Source organism: Corylus avellana, unplaced genomic scaffold (assembly GCF_965113065.1).
Source record: "Corylus avellana unplaced genomic scaffold, dhCorAvel1.hap1.2 HAP1_SCAFFOLD_124, whole genome shotgun sequence".
NCBI lineage: Eukaryota > Viridiplantae > Streptophyta > Magnoliopsida > Fagales > Betulaceae > Corylus > Corylus avellana.
Window position 1 is genome coordinate 6,895 of NW_028290530.1, and position 8,106 is coordinate 15,000.

The following is an 8,106-nucleotide window of genomic DNA, read 5'->3' on the forward strand; positions in this document are numbered from 1 at the left end:
TGTTGATTGGAAATTGGAAACTAATATTCGAAAGAAACGGTTGCTTAATTACAGTATTGATTTCGGAATCTGTATATTTTGTGGTAACTGTGTTGAGTATTGTCCAACAAATTGTTTATCAATGACTGAAGAATATGAGCTTTCTACTTATGATCGTCACGAATTGAATTATAATCAAATTGCCTTGGGTCGTTTACCAATATCAGTAATTGACGATTATACAATTCGAACAATTTTAAATTCACCTAAAAAAAAATAAGTAAATAAAAAAAAAGATATATAAGTAAATCCTTTGATTAAAGATAAAGAGTAATTTCCAATTAGTAAGTTTCCGTTTTGATCGAAATAAATGCCGTTTCTTTTGTTTATTTTGTTTAGTCACTAACTACAAATTTCAACTATTGATTAGTTGGTTTGTGCTTTAATTTGGATTGAAAATCTCTGAATATGAATATATCTGTAATCATTTAGAAATCTAAATATAAATATATATAGTTTCGAACCACTCTTTAAGATAAAGAATGATATTAGTCCAAGAACTATACCTACATCAATTCACATTCCTTAGCATTTAGATTTAATTCAATTAAGATAAGAACTTTTCAGAAAAAAATTTTTCCTGGTGAGGTCAATAAGGTCATGAAAAAAATTTCGATTTATTTATCTCTTTACATATAATGGATTTGCCCGGACCGATACATGATTTTCTTTTAGTCTTTTTGGGATCCAGTCTTATATTAGGAGGTGTAGGAGTAGTATTACTTACCAACCCAATTTATTCTGCTTTTTCGTTGGGACTGGTTCTTGTTTGTATATCTTTATTCTATATTCTATCAAACTCTCATTTTGTAGCTGCCGCACAGCTCCTTATTTACGTGGGGGCCATAAATATTTTAATCATATTTGCTGTCATGTTCATGAATGGTTCAGAATATTACAAAGATTTTAATCTTTGGACCGTTGGAGAGGGGGTTACTTTGTTGGTTTGTACAGGTATTTTTGTTTCACTAATGACTACTATTCTGGATACGTCATGGTACGGGATTATTTGGACTACAAGATCAAACCAGATTATAGAGCAAGATTTGATAAGTAACAGTCAACAAATTGGAATTCATTTATCAACAGATTTTTTTCTTCCATTTGAACTCATTTCGATAATTCTTTTAGCTGCTTTGATAGGTGCAATTGCTGTGGCTCGCCAGTAAGAAATCTTTCGAACTAATCTAATAACCTAAATACAAATTAAACTTTGTTCTGTGTTATCACATCCATTTCCCCTCACTTCAATTTTATTTGAAGATTGTTTATGTATAAAATATAAATAGAAATTCTTTTATTCAATCTATTACCAAACTTTTTATATTCTATCTAGTCAGTTGAACCCATTAAATTGTTTTTTATCTTGAAATAAATCGAAATTGATAAGGAGTTGGTCAATGATGCTCGAACATGTACTTGTTGTGAGTGCCTATTTATTTTCTATCGGTATCTATGGATTGATCACAAGTCGAAATATGGTTAGAGCCCTTATGTGTCTTGAACTTATACTGAATGCAGTTAATATAAATTTTGTAACATTTTCTGATTTTTTTGATAGTCGCCAATTAAAAGGAAATATTTTTTCAATTTTTGTTATAGCTATTGCAGCCGCTGAAGCAGCTATTGGACCAGCTATTGTTTCCGCAATTTATCGTAACAGAAAATCAACTCGTATCAATCAATCAAATTTGTTGAATAAGTAGTATTGTATTAATAAGCAGTATTAATCATATAAATTATAATATTTATATAGTCGAATTAACATGGATGGTACATAATGTATTGATCGTGTTTACAAAAAATGCAATAAATCAAAGGATCTTGGACCTCTCGCATGAGCCGATCCGGAAGCAGATTAATTATAAAAATTCTGGTAAATCATTGATTCATCTGGTGTCTAAATACTAAATATATGTATAATTCATTTACAAGTTTACTAGATCGAAAACTTATGATGTTCAAAAATTTATATATCCAATGTCACATTCAGTAAAGATTTATGATACGTGTATAGGGTGTACTCAATGTGTCCGAGCCTGCCCCACAGATGTATTAGAAATGATACCTTGGGACGGATGTAAAGCTAAACAAATTGCTTCTGCTCCAAGAACAGAAGACTGTGTTGGTTGTAAGAGATGTGAATCCGCCTGTCCAACGGATTACTTGAGTGTTCGAGTTTATTTATGGCATGAAACAACTCGAAGCATGGGCCTAGCTTATTGATTCCTTTCACAAATCCCACCTGAATACATTCATTTTTTTTACCGACAAAAATCCCCCTGCTCGAAAAAATAAAATAAAAAAAAAATAGAATATCTTTTTTCGAGCACGGATTTTTCTGGCCCAAGTGTATCTTGTTTTTACTACGAATTATTTTCCTTGGTTAACAATAGTGGTAGTTTTGCCAATATTCGCGGGTTCTTTAATTTTCTTTCTCCCTCATAGAGGAAATAAGGTAATAAGGGGGTATACTATACTCATATGTGCTCTGGAACTCCTTCTAATAACTTATGCCTTCTATTATCATTTCCAATTGGACGATCGATTAATGCAACTGACGGAGGATTATAAATGGATCAATTTTTTTGATTTTTACTGGAGATTGGGAATAGATGGACTTTCTATAGGACCTATTTTGCTGACAGGATTTATCACCACTTTAGCTACTTTAGCGGCTCGGCCGGTTACTCGAGATTCCCGATTATTCCATTTCCTGATGTTAGCAATGTATAGCGGCCAAATAGGATCATTTTCTTCTCGAGACCTTTTACTCTTTTTCATCATGTGGGAGTTAGAATTAATTCCCGTTTATCTACTTCTATCCGTGTGGGGGGGAAAGAAACGTTTGTATTCAGCCACAAAGTTTATTTTGTACACTGCGGGAAGTTCCGTTTTTTTCTTAATGGGAGTTCTGGGTATCGGTTTATATGGTTCCAATGAACCAACATTAAATTTTGAAACATCAGCGAATCAATCTTATCCAGTAGCACTGGAAATAATATTCTATATTGGATTTCTTATTGCTTTTGCTGTCAAATCACCAATTATACCTTTACATACATGGTTACCAGACACCCATGGAGAGGCACATTACAGTACTTGTATGCTTCTAGCCGGAATTTTATTAAAAATGGGAGCGTATGGATTGGTTCGGATTAATATGGAATTATTGCCCCGCGCTCATTCTCTATTTGCTCCCTGGTTGATTATAGTAGGCACAATTCAAATAATCTATGCAGCTTCAGCATCTCCCGGTCAACGTAATTTAAAAAAAAGAATAGCCTATTCCTCCATATCTCATATGGGTTTCATAATTATAGGAATTGGCTCTATAAGTGATATGGGCCTCAATGGAGCCATTTTACAAATAATCTCTCATGGCTTTATTGGCGCTGCACTTTTTTTCTTGGCGGGAACGAGTTTTGATAGAATACGTCTTGTTTATCTCGACGAAATGGGCGGAATGGCGATCCCGGTTCCGAAAATATTCACGACTTTCAGTATCTTATCGATGGCTTCCCTTGCATTACCGGGGATGAGTGGTTTTGTTGCAGAATTAATAGTATTTTTGGGACTAATTACCAGCCAAAAATTTTTTTTAATAACAAAAATACTAATTACATTTGTAATGGCAATTGGAATGATATTAACTCCTATTTATTCATTATCTATGTTACGCCAAATGTTCTATGGATACAAGTTTTTTAATGCTCCAAACTCTTATTTTTTTGATTCTGGACCGCGAGAGTTATTTGTTTCGATCTCTATCCTTTTACCAGTAATAGGTATTGGTATTTATCCGGATTTCGTTTTCTCACTATCAGTTGACAAGGTCGAAGATATTATATCTATCTATTTTTATAGATAATTTTCATGAATAAAATAAAAAATCAAACAGCAATCCTATACTAATGCTATACTATAATAATAAATAAGAAATAATATTAGGATGTTTTAAAAAATTCGTTGTACAATTAAAAAAAAACAATAAAATAATAAGTATTTTTTCTTCTCTTAAGTTTAAGTTAAACTTAAGTTAAAAATAAAAAAATGAATTAGACTTTTAACCAGATTTGTTTGGCCTTTGTAAGAACCTTTTGAATCACTACTTTGATTCAAAAGGTTCTCGAAGGCTTACACAATGTTTTCTTATATATATATGCTGTCCCATGTTTGCTTGTGTTCGTTAGGTCCTTTCTTCAGTTAGACGTTAGTGTAAATGAACCATAACTATGTAGCCCTATTCCTAATAGATTGACCCCAAAATAGCATATCCAAATTATAAGAAATCCCATCGAGGCTACAATTGCGGAATTTACACCTTCAAAATTCTTATTTGTTCGAATATGTAAATAAATCGCGAATATGGTCCAAGTAATAAATGCCCAAGTTTCCTTCGGATCCCAATTCCAATATGAGCCCCATGCCTCATTTGCCCATACTGCTCCCGAAAGAATACCTATGGTTAAAAAGAGAAACCCTATACCAATAATACGATAACTCCAATGATCCAATTGTTGAATCAATTGAGATCTATAATAATTCCTAGAAGAGATCAAAGAAATGTTCCATAAAACGTTGTTTCTTTCATTCATGTATTGGATCTCATCAAATGAAAATGAATCATTATTCTTTTTCTCAAAAGCCCTTATGACTTTTCGAAATGTAATGACTATAAGAGCTACTGATAATAATGATCCACATAAAAGAGCTGCATAACCCAATACCATCATACTTACGTGCATCATTAACCAATGAGATTGTAGAGCGGGTACTAATATTACGGATTGATGCGTTTCAGTTAAAAAACCAGAAGTAGCAAAGCCTTGGGTAAAAATAACACTTGGCGCGGTTATTGCGCTTAAATGGTTTATATTTTTTTTTAAATACGGAACCATACAAATAATGGACAAACTCCACGAAAGAAAAATGAATGATTCGTATAAATCACTTAAGGGTAAATGTCTCGAATAAATCCAACGAGTAACTAATAATCCTGTTATACAGACAAAAGTAGTTTTTATGCCCTTTTCTGATGAATCATATAGTCCTGCGCTTTCATTAATTAATAAGATTATCAAACGAATTGAAATTACAATTGAAACAACCGAAAAGGATATATGAGTTAATATATGCTCTAAACTTGAAAATATCATAAAAAAATTATAAAATAAATAAAAAAAGGGGGGGGGGGGATTCTCAAAATTATAGGAATGGAAATCGGTGAATTTATTATAGGACTTACTCTTTTATAAGATGCCATGCCGCCACTCGGACTCGAACCGAGATGCTCTAGCACTGCTTCCTAAGAGCAGCGTGTCTACCGATTTCACCATAGCGGCTTGTTCGAAATCATAATAACCTATTCTTATTTAATCGTCTAGGTTAAAGTACTCAATCATTCAATATTTTTTAGTTTTATAGGAAACATTTCAATTTATGAATAAAGAAATTGATGAATAAAAACTCGTTTAAAAAATAGTGATTTAAAACGTATTTCCAATAATAATCCTTATTTTTTATTATTTGTTTGATTTAATTAAATTGGGATTGGGTTGGGTATTGAGCGTATCATATAAAAAAAGAGTTTCGATTTCTATCGTAATTGGACCCTACTTCAAATTAGAATAACCCGTTAAAAATGAATACTTAATACATATATTGATCTATCTTCCCCAGCCCAAGCAACTATAGGATCCATTTTTTTTTTTTTTTATTTTTGATGACCAAAATTGATACATTTCTCGTATAAAATATCCATTGATAAAAGCTTCTTGTCCCATTTAGGTGGATATTTTATACGAGGTATATAAGGTATATATAAGGATAAGGAGTATATATATATTGATAATTATTGTTTAAAATGATTGTTCAGAAAATTACAAAACAAGTTTGAAACTAAAAAATGAGTTTCAACAACTCATTAATTTGAATTTGGATTAAAGATCTTATATTTGTTGTTCTATAAAAAATAGTATATATATATTATATAAATATAATAAATAAAAAAAAAAGACAAAACTTTACTAAAAAGACAGTTGAAACTTTATATCTTGTATTTATTCTTTTTTTTGTCAAACAAAAAAGAATATCATTTTACAAAATTAAGTATTAAGTATACAAAATAATAATTATTTTACATAACATAATGGCAAAACGAATTCAATTTAATATTTATCCATTCAAAACATTAAGGAATGGGAATCATTACTTTTTTTTTTTTTATAGTTTTTAAGTATAATTATTATATATAAATTAAAAAATTAGAAACGAAATTCAAAATGAAACTAGACTTTTTTTAGAGTCAGAGATAGATTCAGATTATTCCAGTAATTAGTTATTTATTTCTTATTGTACAAAAAACTTTTTGAATTCCCTGTAGAAAGAGATTTCGCTAACGAAAAAGCTTTCAATGCTACCCAATACCCCTCCATTTTCCAAATATTTTTACGAATTCGTTTTTTTGATATAGAAGTGCGTTTTTTTGGAACTGCCATTAAAAAATTATGATAGAGTATTCATTTCTCTAGTTGGATGTGAAAGACATCTATTGTTCAAAACCAATTGTTCTTTACTTACTATCTAATTATCTATTTATATGTCTAAATTAGACTCTCGTCATAAAAAAAGAAAAAATATAAACCAAAGTGGTTGTTCCTTTATATTGTTTATTGTTTATTTTCATCGTGCTATATTTATACATGTAATAAAATACATCAAAAAGTTTAAGAAACCAACCCTTAATTCCCTTAATTTTTTTTTTAATTGCTTAATTAGTCAAACTCGAAAAAGAGTGCACCTAATTAAAATTTTCAAATTCAAATGAGACTCGCAGTTAATGTGTTAAAGTATACATCATTTTTTTCTAAAGAAAAGTCATTTTATTTTAGTAATTCCTTCAATCAATTCAAAACTGCATTGGTTAATGATTCTGAATAAACGAACTAAAAAAAATAGCTCTTATTTCCTTGAGTTAAGTTATGTATGGACTGTGTCTGTCTTTTATGAATCATATCAAAATAAAATACTCTTTTTGGTGTAATTATTTGTCCTTACCCTCTCCCGAGATTAAAATATTGTTAAAATATTGTATTATGTAAATTGTAATAATAATTGAAATCTTTATTTTTTGTAGCTTCATAAAATCTTACTTAAAAAAAGAGTAAGTATTTATTTTTCAATAGTAGCTTGGTCATCTCATTTGACCAATTCAAACTTCTTGATTTGAAATATCTTGTTTTGTTTGAAGTATTTGGAAAAAATTTATAATAATTAAGAATATCAAATTTTATTTTAGTTTTATATATTTTAATTTTTTTATTAACTGATTCCTTTCAAAAAAAAAATAAGAGCTGGTGAATCAGAAACAGTTAATTAAAAATAAAAGATTTTTATTTATTTATTTTTATGGAATATACATATCAATATTCATGGATCATACCTTTCATTCCAGTTATAATTCCTATGTTAATAGGAGTGGGACTTCTCCTTTTCCCGAAGGCAACAAAAAATCTTCGCCGCATGTGGGCTTTTCCTAGTGTTTTATTGTTAAGTATAGTTATGATTTTTTCAGCCAATCCGCCTATTCAGCAAATAAATAACAGTTATATCTATCAATATGTATGGTCTTGGACCATCAATAATGACTTTTCTTTAGAGTTCACCTACTTGATCGATCCACTTACTTCTATTATGTCAATCTTAATTACTACTGTTGGAATTATGGTTCTTATTTATAGTGACAATTATATGTCTCATGATCAAGGATATTTGAGATTTTTTGCTTATATGAGTTTTTTCAATACTTCAATGCTGGGATTAGTGACTAGTTCTAATTTGATACAAATTTATATTTTTTGGGAATTAGTTGGAGTCTGTTCTTATCTATTAATAGGTTTTTGGTTCACACGACCGATTGCAGCGAATGCTTGTCAAAAAGCGTTTGTAACTAATCGTGTAGGGGATTTTGGTTTATTATTAGGAATTTTAGGTCTTTATTGGATAACAGGCAGTTTCGAATTTCAGGATTTGTTTGAGATATTCAATAACTTGATTTATAATAAT